This window comes from Mustela lutreola, chromosome 5 (genome assembly GCF_030435805.1).
Source record: "Mustela lutreola isolate mMusLut2 chromosome 5, mMusLut2.pri, whole genome shotgun sequence".
Taxonomy (NCBI): Eukaryota; Metazoa; Chordata; class Mammalia; order Carnivora; family Mustelidae; genus Mustela; species Mustela lutreola.
Genome location: NC_081294.1, coordinates 97,542,743 through 97,557,289, shown reverse-complemented (window position 1 = coordinate 97,557,289; position 14,547 = coordinate 97,542,743). Strand labels below are relative to the sequence as shown.

Sequence of the window (14,547 nt, the reverse complement as noted above, 5' to 3'; positions counted from 1 at the left end):
TACCATGTTAAATTTTGAGTACTTAATGCCTGTTAGCTTTCTCCGATCACTGAACCTTTATATTTCTCTATTGTGCTTATGTCATACTATAGTTATTGTTGACTTGTCTTTCTTACCCACTGGACTCTGGATTTCTTTCTTTCTTTCTTTCTTTTTTTTTTTTTTTTTTAAAGATTTTATTTATTTGACAGTCCGAGATCACAAGTAGGCAGAAAGGCAGGCAGAGAGAGTGGGGTAAGCAGGTTCCCTGTTGAGCAAAGATCCTGATGCAGGGCTCGATTCCAGGACACTGGGATCATAGCCTGAGCTGAAGGCAGAGGCTTTAACCCACTGAGCCATCCAGGTCCCTCTGGACTCTGGATTTCTAGAGGACAGAGACCATGTCTTGTTTTTCATCCACGAACTATTGTTCTAGGCACCAGGGAAATCTATCCAGGGGTTAAAAAGTGTTAGCTCAGTGAATGTTAAAGTGAAAAAAGTAAAAAACATAAAAAAAAGTTAAAGTAAAAAAAGAAAATGTTTTTGCTAACTATACGATGTTTTATGAACTAGTAAGGAGTGTTTGAATACAAATTCTTTTTATTATACTTGTATTGTCTTGTCTATATAGCAGTAAAGAATAGATTTGAATCCTGTAAAGCTAGACAAGAAATACTTAACCACATTATGGAATAAGAATGATGGCAGTTTGAATTTTCAAAAGATTTAAAAAAGACCAGCCATATTACGTTGATAGTTTTCTAATATTGGGCCTGTTTGGTTATCTGTGGTGATTGAGAAAGCCCAGAAATGGGTGGGAGAATAACCCACTGTCTTTAAAATCACTTAAGAAATTCTCTGCTGCATAGGTAGATGTTCTAGAAAACGTCCTAAGTGAGGTTGGGTTCTGGATGTCGGTAGTTCTGGAAAGCTATGTGTTATGTGTTATCCTGTGTTGTATCAGGATTAAGCCAATGGAATAGAAGTTACCAAAGCAATTCAGTGTAGTTAGCAGTTGGCTTGATGCTCCAGAACTCTTCCCCCATGGGACTTACCTTAGAGGCTGTGAAGAAGGGAGAGGAATAGCTCTTCCATCCACTATCTTGTGGCATCATGCTTCAAGAAGAATGGACCAGTTACTTCTACATGAACGTTCATGACAACTAGTGATGAAAAAAAATAGGTTCTATTTGTTAGTCTGGTACAATTCAGATACCTAATAAATCCTGAGTGAATAAAGGAATGAATTTAGCCTCCTTATCCTAGCTGTCCAAAGTGCTTAACATGTGCATGTGGGAAAGGCCCAAGAATGACTTTACTGGGTTTTACCCAAGGGGACCTTGGGATCAATCAGCAACAGGGAAGAACTCTGAATTTGGGCCAAGTTCACTTCCAAGAAGCAGCTTTTGATAAGAGCTCAGTATTCTTATCAATAGTCCTTCACCTCTTTCTGCAGTCTTGGCAAAGTCTTTTTGAAACGCAAATGCACTGTAGGCAGAAGCTGGATTGCAAAGCCAAATGCAAGTCTCATCCCCAGTTGGGCAGCAAGATGTCTCAAATCAACCCTTTGGTACATTTGGGAGGATGGATTTATAAGAGCCTGACAGCACTTTTGAGTCTATGTATAGAAGTATTAGATTGGTTGCTGAAAGTGAAAAATCAGTCTATTAGAATTTTGTGTGTTAAGTGAAGTTGCCAGGAGGCTACACTACAGGCTTTGGGCTTTTCGTGAGTTATTATCCTCGTTACTGGTCAGTGGTAGAAACAGAACATGTTGACTTTGGGATCAGGTAATTGTCTTAAATTAGTGGCTTAAAGGCCACAGAGCCTCTTTCCTTCCCTACTGCCACTTGACTTATCCTCATTTTTACCACGGGTTCTGGTTTCTTTTCTTCGTGTATCCATCTCTTCATTTTTCAGGAACTGGCCATTAGATTTTTTTTTTTTTTAATCTATTTAATTCTTTGGGTGCTGAAGACTTACCTAATGGGGAAGTGAATGGAGAGAGAGTCAGGAAATTTGCACATGAAATGGGTTTTGTTTTTGTTTTTGTTCCTCTGAGGATTTGTTGTAAGCAAATATAAGTATCTTTCTTACTCAAAGTACCTCCAAGGGCTTTCACAGATCAGTTAGTCAGTGGCATGGCAGTGAGAGGAGAGGCAGAATGAGCCATGTGGTGACAGCCAGAGACCTGGCTGCACTCACTCAGGCACGCTGTCCTTGATCATTAGATAACCACAGTGACACTTCACCCCCGCTACTGTTTCCATTACAATCAGAACTTCAGAGCAAGGGTAAGGCTCTCTGGGTCTCACTCCATTACACTGATAAACAATACCCACAAGGAGAGATTGCGGAGAAGGGAAGCTGGGCCTCATTTTCGAGAGACAAAACCAAGAAAAGGAAACAAAAGGAAACCAGTCTCTTATTTGCACAATTAGACTCTGGAGCACTTTTGTATTCTCTGCAATGTTTGGTCATTGTCCATTGCGGAACCTGAGCATCTCTCTGTTCATGAGACAAGACCAACTCAACTCTGTAAGTCTTAATTCTAAGAAGACGATGCTCTTGACACAGCCCTTCTAAACTTACAAAATAGGTGTGACAGGCCTCCTGCCAGAGCCTCAGCAGGCAGCGCCTACAGCATATGCCTTCAGGGCCTGTGAAGTACAGAGTGAGGGCGGAATCTGAGAAACACCTCAAAATGTGTCCAACTGAGCTCTCCAAAAAATTCCCCAGTCAGTTACTCTGCGGGAACAAATGGAGTTTCTGAAATGCAGGTGTTGTCTTAGGAACCCACTTTGAACTTCGAGTTCCCAGCTTGTTGGTATTAAGGCCAGAGGAGGGAGTGGAGATCAGAGGATGGGAGAAAAGGGTGACCATTGCAACAAGTTCAGGAGAATAAAGATGAACCCCATCTTTTATAAGATTTGGAGTCTTTCAGACTACTCAGCAAGCTGAGGGGTTGGAAAGAAAAATGCTTCTTATATAATAGCTGAGAGCTCTTATCTCATTCTTGGGAACAAGCTGAGGGGTAGGTGGCAACTATTTTGGTCTTTCATTTCACAGTTGGCAGAGCTGAGGTACAGGGAGGGGAATTGGTCTGTCAGCCCACTTAGCCAGATGTGCATGTGAAGAGTTCCTTCAAGGCTCCTCTGTCGGCTGTTCCTGCAGTAGCTCCCCGTTCTCTGTCACTGCCATTCACAACCTACACTCGGATGCTGCTGGCAGCTCCCCGAGAGTGGGAAGTTTCGACATCACTGAAGTCACTGGACAGGCCTAGAGTCTGTGGACCTGAACTTGAATTCTGGCTCTCCTCTTGCTGGCTCTGTGGTCTTGGGCAAATTTCTTAATCGCTCTGCAGTCTCAGTTTGCTTCTTTTTAAAATGAGGGTGACAGGGGCGCCTGGGTGGTTTAGTGGGTTAAGCCTTTGCCTTCAGCTTGGGTCATGATCTCAGGGTCTTGGGATTGAGCTCCTCATTGGGCTCTCTGCTCAGCGGGGAGCCTGCTTCCCTCCCTTTCTGTCTCTGCCTGCCTCTCTGCCTACTTGTGATCTCTGCCTATCAAATAAATAAATAAACTCTTTAAAAAAAATGAGGATGATAACAGCAATCGCAGTGGTTGTTGTGAGAACCTGAAGTGTGTGAGAACATTTACTCTACCACCTTGCATAACTTGGTAAATGTTCATTGGATCTGAATTTAAGGAAAAGATAAAATGAACCTGAATTTCCTTCTCTGACTTCATTTGATCCCAGAGAGGCTCTGATCTACCTTACCCGATGTTCAGAGATCTCCCCATGCCTGTGGTACTTAGAGTGTGGCTTCTGGACCGCCATCAGAGGCACCTAGGAACCTGTGAGAAATGCAAATTCTCAGGTGCTATCCTAGACTGGATCATCAACGGGGGGAGGGAGGGCAGCAGCAGTCTGTGGTTTAACATCTTCCTGGTGGTTCTATATACTCCCAAGTATGACAACCTCTGCACTATGTTAACTTCATTATGGCAGGAACAAAACACCTGTGGCGACAGTTGCCTTAATCATGTTGCAGTGTGGCTGATAGCCCTGCTCAGGCATATATGACGCCTCTATATGTGTCCTGTCTTTGTACATTTGTGGAGAGAGGAGAAGACAGAATTTGCTAAAGTTTACCATCCCTCCGAACTTTTTTTTTTTTTTTTAAAGATTTTATTTATTTATCAGAGAGGGGGGGGGGAGAGAGCGAGCACAGGCAGACAGAATGGCAGGCAGAGGCAGAGGGAGAAGCAGGCTTCCTGCCGAGCAAGGAGCCCGATGTGGGACTCGATCCCAGGATGCTGGGATCCTGACCTGAGCCGAAGGCAGCTGCTTAACCAACTGAGCTACCCCTCCGAACTTTTAAGACATTCTACTTTTTTTCTGGTGCGGGGTAAGGAATTGACAAAAGACTATAGTGGGTCTGCATGAGCATGAAGCTGGTGGAAGAAATGGTTAAATACAATCCCTAAACCCTACAGTCTTTGTAATGTTGGAGTGCACAGAGACAGAACACACACTGAAATAAAATACCGATGGAGATACTGTGTTCTGGCATACAAACTCTAAGAGAAGATGCCAAAATTTATTAGATATGCAGGAGGATGCTTAGAGTGTTGACAGATTTGAAATGATTTTGAAAATACATTTGGCCCTTGAACAATGTGGGGTTAGGGGTGCTGACCCACGCATAGTCAAAAATCCATGTATAGCTTTTGACTCTAAAAATTTTGCTACTAATAGCCCAGAGCCAACCAGAAGCTTTACTGATAACATAAACAGTAGCTAACACATATTTTGTGTATTATATATGTTTTATACTGTTTTATGATCATGTAAGCTAAAGAAAAGAAAATGTTATCAAAAACATCATAAGGAAGAGAAAACACTTTTATAGAACCGTGCTGTATTTACTGAAAGAAATCTGCATGTAAATAGACTGCACAGTTCAAACTTGTGTGGTTCGGGGATCATCTGTCTTTTGAAAGTTGAGTATGTGATGTAAAGCTTGGGTATTTTATTTTATTTATTTTTTTATTTTATTTTATTTTATTTTTTAAAGATTTTATTTATTTATTTGAGAGAGAGACAGTGAGAGAGAACATGAGCGAGGAGAAGGTCAGAGGGAGAAGCAGACTCCCCTTGGAGCTGGGAGCCGGGAGCCTGATGCAGGACTCGATCCCAAGATTCCGGGATCATGACCTGAGCCGAAGGCAGTCGTCCAACCAACTGAGCCACCCAGGCGTCCCAAGCTTGGGTATTTTAGAGTTGTGGAGAGCATCAGCTTTTCTCTTCATCTCTCCAGTAGGGGTTAGGAAGTGTGTCACTTCGCTTTCTCCTTATTTCTTCTATGTCGCTCTTCATGGTGGTTTCCAGAGAGCTTTGAACAAGAGTGGCTACTGTGCCTTTCTTTGTCCGTGTCCTGCCCCTGCTCCTTCTCCATCACCACTGTTCCTTTCTAGAAAAGTTTAGAAGCCCCTCCTTTTCTTTATAGGCAGGGAAGCATTGGTTGAGTTGCCTTAGCAGCGTCAGACAGTATAGATACTTAAATCTAAAGACTTGGGACGCCTGGATGCCTCAGTTGGTTAAGCAGCTGCCTTCGGCTCAGGTCATGGTCCCAGCGTCCTGGGATCGAGTCCTGCATCCAGTCCTGCATCGGGCTCCTTGCTCGGCAGGGAGCCTGCTTCTCCCTCTGCCTCTGCCTGCCATTCTGTCTGCCTGTGCTGTCTCCCTCTTTTTCTCTGACAAATAAATAAAATCTAATAAATAAATAAATAAATAAATAAATAAATAAATAAAGAAATCTAAAGACTTCCTATCCCTCTGTCATTCAACAGTCATTTTACAGATGACAAAATGGAGGTCCAGAGATGGAGTTTCCTGGCTTCAAGTCTGTGCTCTTTAAATTACTCAATGGAAGCATCTCCACACTGCCTTAGAGCTTAGTCATTGTGAGTGTGGCCTGGAAAAGGGGAGCCGTGGAGTTAAAAGTTCTTTTTTCTCACTAGTTTTTCAGATATTATACCTGTTAAAAAGGTCAGTCTGTGTGTGGGTCAGTATCGTAATTTTCCACTTTTGTTTAACTGAGTGAGGAATGTGAGATTTGATTGGTCCATTTTTAATTTTGGCACTAGGAAATGGGTGCATGTTGAAACCAAACAAGTCCCAAATTGTGTCTAATTTATCTTTTTTGATGGAAGAGCTCATCATTGGCAAGCCATTAGCTTTTAATTGCTGCCAAAGTCATGTTGTTCATATAAATGGGGAAGAGCGGGCGGGATCCAATCCTCTACATCATATTAGTTTTTGCCCATAACACTTGAATTTTCCGGCCCAATCATTATTTTATCCCTATAAAATAGCTTTAAAATAAGAACGGAGAGTTCCTATTTTGCTTTGGCATTGGAGTGTCAGGTGGTATCAGGTATGTGCTTAAGATTTCTTAAATTTTGCTTGGCGTTCTTTGTGCTTACATTCTGAACTGTCCAGGCAATAAGTCAAATGATTTCTTAGATGTTCAGGGAACAGTGAATACAGCCAGTGTGTAATTTTTCAGGGTAATGGGAGAAAACCTTGGCCTTACTCCAAACCAGACAGATCATCAGAGTAAACAAAGGGGTGTGTGTGTGTTTCTGCTTTATTTTCTTTCTGACCCCAAAATGTGACTCTGTGGTAAGGGCACATTTGAATATTCATTGTACATTCATAATAATGATGGTAATGAACACTTATTTATTGACCACTTATTATGTACCAGACATTCGAGCCTATGCTGTCTCACTCATTTCTCACAGCTCGCTATGGAAGAAATTTTCTCCTCCTCATAAAGAGTCAGTGAAGTTAAGTAATTTGTTACAGGTCACATGGGAAGGAATTGGGAGATCTAGGATTGGAACCCAGGCTGACTGGCTTCATATTAGCTTTGAGTACTTTTTGAAAGTGTCATCCTTTTCCCGTGTCCTTCATTTACTGGTGGGTGTCAAGTGCTGCTTGGGAAGTGAGGTGGCGCTTCAGCCTCATGTAAGTGACAAATTGTGGGTCAGGTAGGTGAGGAAGAAGCTTGGGCAATGTGTCTTTCTGGAAAAGCCTGAATCTGAATGGTTCAAGGTGAGAGGATTAAGTACCTTTGGCCAAGAAAAGGGGAGGGTGGCTTTGGGAAGGGGATGGCTGAAAGGGTAGATAAGGTCAGCAGATGCTGGGGTTGGCCTCTGTGAGAGAGGTTGGAGAGAACCATGTAACCCTGAACTACACTGAGCTTTAGAATAAATGGCACCTCCACTGTGCTGCCATCCTGCGTCCAACCTTCTCCTACGCAGCAGTTAAGAACAACCATCGTAAGTTGTCTACTGGAAGTGTTAATGACTGGCCTACTACCCTTCGGTGTCTTCTTAAACACATAGAATAAAATCCAAAGTCCTGATCTTTGTCTACAAGGCTATAGCAAGTGCTACCAGTGTCCTGCCCACAAGGCCCGGGGACTTATTATACCTATGTCCTTGGGGAGCTTTTGACTGTAGTCACCTGTCTTGAGGGGGTCACCAGGAAGCCCCTAGGAGTTAATGCCCCAGGAGCAGGTCTCAACCAATGATGGATAAGCATTTGTGGATAAATGCCCCACCTTTCTTGGCTTCAGGTGGTAGACCTCAGAGGTGTGCTCTGTGCTTTCAGCCAGAGGTCCCCCACGGAGTGGAGCCCCAGTTGCCCAAAACTGCTCATGAATGCACCCTGTCCTGCCTTCCCTTTCTGTCTCACTTTCCCACTCACTCTCTCTGATGGCTCCCAAAGAAACTACTTGCACTCAAATCCGTCCTTGTGGTCTGAATCAGGGGAACCCAGAAAAGCCAGTGGTCTTGTTGGATCTGGCCTCTGTCTACCTCTCCTAATGCCTTAAGAGCTGTTGTACCCCCAAGCTGTCTTCCATACACATTGCTCTAGACTAGAAGTATTCTAGACTTCTTGGTATGCTCCACTCCTACACTTCCCAGCCCGGATTCCTCATTAGTTAGGGTCCCACTTTAATATCAGCTCCTCAACAGTTCTTTCTTGGTATTTTATTTTATTTTTATTTACTTATTTATTTTTTTAAAAGATTATGTTTATTTATTTGACAGACAGAGATCACAAGTAGGCAGAGAGACAGGCAGAGAGAGAAGGGGAAGCAGGATCCCTGCTGAGCAGAGAGCCCAGTTTGGGGCTTGATCCCAGGACCCCGGGAAGGCAGAGGCTTTAACCCACTGAGCCACCCAGGTGCTCCTTGCCTGGTATTTTAGAAGAGAGCTTGAAGAGTGGGAGCAGGGTATCTGGCTCCCCTTGCTTTGGCCCCAAATGGTATGAGAGGAAAAGCAGCATGAAGGGTGGAGGTGACCACTCCATCGCTCCCCATCTGGTCTCCTGACTTCTCCATATCCTAGTCTAAGGTGAGGCAGTCTGGGCTTGTCCACCACGTGGCTTGGACTTCTGAGTGTGCCCCAGTCTATCTGTGGCACCCGGGTCAGGAAAGAGGCTCAAAATAGGAAGAAAGAGTGATGGCAGGATCTATGGAAGAGACTGTGGAGATGAGTACTCAGAAGGTCTGTCTGACATGCCTCAGAAAAACCTTCAAAATTACGGATGTATCATCTGAATCCAACTCCGTATCTTCTGAAGCCTGTTTACCAATAAACGTCCTTAAAGTCCCATTTTGATTTCTCTCACAAGTCCATGTAAGGGGGGCAGTTCTTTCAGTTCTTTAAGGATGGCTTTGCTGCTGTTGTTCAAAAGAGAGAAATGAGTGAGAAGGTCTCAGGTGCATCTGTGCTTTCTATTCTCTCACCAGATAGGCTAGTACATGAGGAATATTTTCATCTAACTGTGGCTTTTCCTTTCAAAGGAGCCTAGATGGTTCTGGAGAGTGAATTAAGAAAAGGCCTCTGGGGGCGCCTGGGTGGCTCAGTGGGTTAAGCCGCTGCCTTCGGCTCAGGTCATGATCTCAGGGTTCTGGGATCGAGTCCTGCATCAGGCTCTCTGCTCAGCAGGGAGCCTGCTTCCCTCTCTCTCTCTTTCTCTCTCTGCCTGCCTCTCTCTCTGTCTACTTGTGATCTCTCTCTGTTAAATAGATAAATAAAATCTTAAAAAAAAAAAAAAAAGAAGAGGCCTCTGGGTGGAGGCTGCTCTGCCTTTGCATGCACACTGCCTGGGAGGCAGCCTCTGCCCTTGATCCCTGAGCATGACCCACCCCGTGCAGTTTAGGAGGAAACCCAAGTCTAGAGTTGAGATATGCTGACCTCCCCACTCCCCACACTGATTCCAACTTCAGAGAAGTGTGCCTTTAGACCTAATGTCAAGCCTATGTGTTACAGTAGGCCATTTTCTTTTTGAGTTTGATTGGATTATGAAATATCAACAGTAGGAGCCCCAGAGAGCGCAAACCAGCCTCTCATTTTTCCCAGGAGGAGACTGAGACTTCCAGCCCTTTAATGACTTGTTCAAAGCCACACTGCTGATTTGTGGCACATTTGAGATGAAAACAGGCTAAATGTCATTGGAAAATTCTTTTAAGCCGGTAACTGTCTAAAAGGTTCTTGTAATTCTCAGGAAATTCACCAAAGGGTGTGATGAGCACTGAGGATATTTTAGGGAGCAGTGGCCTTAAGGGGGAGGTCCCTTTGTGAAATTTCACCTTGGGCCCTCAAAATTTAAATTTTTGTCTTCGAATATTTCTCTTATTGCAAATGCTTTCAGAATTGTGGTGCTTGCTTCTAAACACAGCACAATATGCAATGTAGTAAGGATTGGGGTTGATGCTCGGGTTTTATTTTGTTAAGGTAGACATGCTTCTTTACTGATGTTTTCAAAGCCAGTGATTTTAGATTAATACTATTGAAGGCTTCAGCTTGTCATTTGAACATTTCTTCTTTTTTTTCTTAGGACCTGAAATAACTCAAAGACTAAGGAATTTCACTGAAAAAAGAATATTAAATAAATAAAAAAATAAATGTTTTATCCTTTGGAATGCATTTTTTAAAAAAGATTTTATTTATTTGCGAGGGAGAGAGACAGACAGACAGAGTGAGAGCATAAGCCAGGGAGAGAGGCAGAGGGAGAGGGAGAAGCGGACTCTCAACTGAGCAGGGAGCCTGCCTTGGGGCTGGATCCCATACCTTTTAGGATCATGACCTGAGCCAAAGACGGATGCTTAACTGACTGAACCACCCAGGTACCCCTCCTTTGGAATAAATTAATCCTCACAGAAGAGTGATAAGATAAACATGAATTTTGGTTGGTGGAACCTGCAAAAGAATGAGTTCACCTTCTTTGGGTTCAAGTGAAATTGGGATTAAAATCCCTTCAACAGTGGCACTTCCTATTACCCAGTATCTGGGGCAAACTACTGAAACATTGTCATTTATTAATTAATCATTAAATACTCATTGAGCACTTACTTTGTTATGCCCTGCCTTATACATTCTGTAATTCCATGTAGAAGAGACTTTATGAGCTTGTATGCACAAACAACTTGTCTGAAGAAATAAAATCAAAAGAGTATGACATCTCAGGGATACTTGGGTGGCTCAGTGGGTTAAACCTCTGCCTTTGGCTCAGGTCATGATCTCAGGGTCCTGGGATCAAGCCCCGCATCGGGCTCTCTGCTCATCAGGGAGCCTGCTTCCTCCTGTCTCTCTGCTTGCCTCTCTGCCTACTTGTGATCTCTGTCTGTCAAATAAATAAATAAAATATTAAAAAAAAAAAGAATATGACATCTCAAATGAATATGAAAATCAGTCTTTGTAGAAGATGGTGGATTATGTTTGTTGTATTGTTTCTGTAATGGGTCTGATGGTTTGTGCTGAATAATTCATGCTATTTTGCCCAAGTCCCTTGAAAGCACTGGCATATCTCTGAGGGACAGCTGGCTGAAGTTAAGGTGTGAACTATTGCCACAGACGTGCACATTGCCAAATGACTTCTTGGTATTTTATTTTTGTTAGTGCAGTGCAGTATTTGAGAGTACTTGCTGCGGAATTAAGCAGACCTGTGTTCAAATCCTAGTTCTTTCTTTTTTTTTTTTTTTTTTTTTTAAGATTTTTTATTTATTAATTTGACAGAGAGAAATCACAAGTAGATGGAGAGGCAGCCAGAGAGAGAGAGAGAGGGAAGCAGGCTCCCCGCTGAGCAGAGGGCCCGATGCGGGACTCGATCCCAGGACCCTGAGATCATGACCTGAGCTGAAGGCAGTGGCTTAACCCACTGAGCCACCCAGGCGCCCCAAATCCTAGTTCTACCCTTTGACTTGGGCAAGGGACCTAACCTCTATTAGTCCCAATTTTCTCATTTGTAAAATGAAGGTTAAAAATTTGTCCTTATTGGGATTTACGCATAGAAGAACCAAAATTTCATTTTTAAAATGAACATTCTTTTCTAAGGAGCATGGGTCTGGCTAAAGGTAAGGCTTCTATCTTGTGTAGTGCCTTAGATTTTGCTGTGAAAGTCTGGGAATAGGAGTTGGGGGTTAGGTAGGTACTGGGCGAACTCCACTGTTTTTTATCATTATTATTATTATTTAAGGGAGAGACGGGATGGGGGCAGCAGGGGAGGGAGAGAGAGAATATTAAGTAGGCTCCATGCCCAGTGCTAAGCCTATCATGGGGCTTGATCTTACAAACCTGAGATCATAACCTGAGCCGAAATTAAGAGTTGTAAGGACTGAGGCACTGTTTGTAGAAGAGGGAAAAGAATGGGGCAAGGACCCAGCAAGAAGGAGGGAAGCAGGAAGTCATAGTGGTGGGCCAGAGGACGTTTAAAGAACTCTGATGTTCCCTCTGTGTCTGTTGCTATGCTGGGCTCCATTTTCTATGATCTTGGCTGGTCTACTTGCCTTTCCCTGTTCCTGGTCTAATCTTTGATAATGTCTGCTAAGCTCACTAGTGTTTCATGGCAGTTAAGTTGTGTGTGTGTTACACAGGTCGGGGAGGGGCTGGATTTTATGTCTGGATCAGTGAGATGACACAGATGCCCAGGAAACAGAGATCATGAGCATGGAAGCCTTTGGGAATTTGCAGAAAGCTGGTGAGGACGACGGATTTTCATAGGTTTTGGTGATTCTTCCCAAGCTGATCTAGATGTCAAGGGGGCAGGATTTAACTGAGTTTGAGCATCAGTAGACAGTATTTATTGAAGTTTCAGTTTGCATCAGATGCCAATATGATTATTGTGTGCATTGTTTCCTATTCACTCAACAAATACTTACTAAGGGATCAGTTTAATCCTTACAAGTCAATTAAGTACTGACTTAATACTTAAATAAATAGCCCCATTTTATAGATGAAGAAACTGAGCTTCAGATAGGTTATATAAATTGCTTAAGGTTATTTAGCTAAAATATATATGTTAAACCTAGATAACGTTTAGACGTTGAGATAACGTCTATCTCATTATAAAGTCTATGTTTTTAATTGTTATGATAGCTTGGGTTTCACTGTTCCGTACTGTCTTATGCCAGAAAGATTGACTAATGAAGATTGATGTTTAAATTCCTGACACATTGTAGGTGATTTAAGTCACATCCCCTAGAAGTAGAAACTGTGAGGGATTTTCGTTTAAGAGGTTTACTACAGGAGTATTCTAAGGAGAAAGATGTGAGAATAGAAAGGAGAGGGCAATGTGTCATAGTGATTGTATGTGTTAACTTGAATAGGCCGCAGGGTGGCCAGATATTTGGTAAAACATTATTTTGGGTGTGTCTATGAGAGTACTTCTGGATGAGATTAACATTTGAATTGGTAACGGAGTAAAGCAGATTGCCTTTCTCAATGGGGGTGAGCCTCCTCCCATCTGTTGAAGCCCTGGATAGAGTAAAAAGGTGAAGGAAGGGTAAATTGGCTCTCTCTGCCTGACTGTCTTTGACCTGGGACATCCGTCTTTTTCTGCCTTCAGACTCAGACTTGGAATGAACTGAGACCATTGGTCTCCTGGGTCTCCAGCTTTCTAACTGCACGTCTTAGGACTTCTTAGCCTCCATCAATGCATAAGCCAATTCCATATAATAAACGTCTCTCCCTCCCTTTCTCTCTCAGTTCTGTTTCCCTGGAGAACCCTGGCTAATACAGCAGGGAAAAAAGCTATGCCAGAATGTGGTCTCAGTGGATATCAGCTTTTGCCTGATCCCATAGGGAGATCTGGAGCATAAATTACATCACAGAATAGATTCCACTTTGTGGCCCAGGGGCTGGCCTTAGTATTCCTAAGTTAGTCATTTCATGAGGTCCTCTCTGAGGGTGCGGTAGGGGTTGTGGGGTAGCTCCCTGGAGATGGGGCCAGATGTGAATTATCTGCTGATACTCCCTGCCACCCAGGGATGAGAATTCCAGCTGGTAAAGAAGATCTAAATGGGGCTACCAATAGCATCCACTGCAGTAGGCAATTAATAACTAGTAGCCAATACTATTTCACATGATTTGATTTCTTTTCCCATCCCTTAATGTGCTAAGTGTGAAGGAAAGAAATCAGAATATAGAAAAAAGGGTCAACAATCTTGCACACAAACATCATTTTTCTCCAGTCCACATCTATTTTTTTTTTTTTTAAGATTTTATTTATTTACTTGAGAGAGAGTGAGTGAGAGACACAGAGAGAGAGAGAGCAGGAGCAAAGGGAGAGGCAGAGGAAGAGGGAGAAGCAGAATCCTTGGGGGGCTTGATCCCAGGACCCTGAGATCATGACCAGAGCTGAAAAGCAGGTGCTTAACCAACTGAGCTAACCAGGTACCCCAATCCACATCTATTTTTTTTAACCTAGATGTAATAATAATACATGTAAAGTTTTGCAGGCGAGATAAACACAACACCAGGCAAGGTGGGCACAAGGCAAGATTTATTAAAGGCACTCTCAGGCGAAGTTTCAGGCTCAAGAGAAGGGAGCCAGGAAAGTCGAGCTGGGAGGAGGTGGGCACCCTCAGGCGAGGTTCTTCAACTCCAGAAAGGGGAGTGGGGGAAGTCGCACTGGGAGGGAGTTGGCGGGGGTGGGGGGTGGGGGTGTCTTTTATCGGGCCAAGGCAGGGCATGGGCTCACATCCATATTTGGTGATCAGAAGGTATGGGGTGAGGGCTCCTGATACTCCTGTTTCCTGCATAGGTATTGGGTTACCTATGGAGACGTGACATGGGCGGGAGAGTTTAGGGTTAAGGAAGGGGGTGGGGAGGGGACTGGAAGGTGGTGGCCCCTGGGGTCATTTCTATTGTTCCTCCTGCATTCCCGAACTGCCAACCCAACAATATAAAGTTTTAAAATTATTAAAAATATATTAATATTGTGAAAAGGCCTAACAATATAGAGGGATGTAGAGTAGAGATTAGTCTTCCTTAACTATTTCATGTTAAGTGTGCTCCCCAGATGTAATCTCTATTAGCATTGAGTGTGTAACCTTCTGTGTATTTATATATACACTTGCACGCTCACATAAACACACACCCCAGCTGGATTTAATGGGATCTTATTTCACTTATTATCCTGGATCTTCCATTGTCCACCTAACAGTATAGGTGGAGACAATATCCTGGAGATCTTCTCAAGTCAGC

The 14,547-nt window shown here is 43.2% G+C and overlaps 1 long non-coding RNA gene across 1 annotated transcript in view; it reads left to right on the top strand.

Annotated features, from left to right (window-relative positions):
- The first annotated feature begins 6,290 nt into the window (after positions 1–6,290).
- LOC131832310 (uncharacterized) overlaps positions 6,291–14,547 on the top strand; it is a 494,037-nt gene continuing 485,780 nt past the window's right edge. The window contains exon 1 of the long non-coding RNA XR_009353991.1: positions 6,291–6,419. This is a non-coding gene — a long non-coding RNA (uncharacterized LOC131832310). The remainder of the gene's footprint in view (positions 6,420–14,547) is intronic.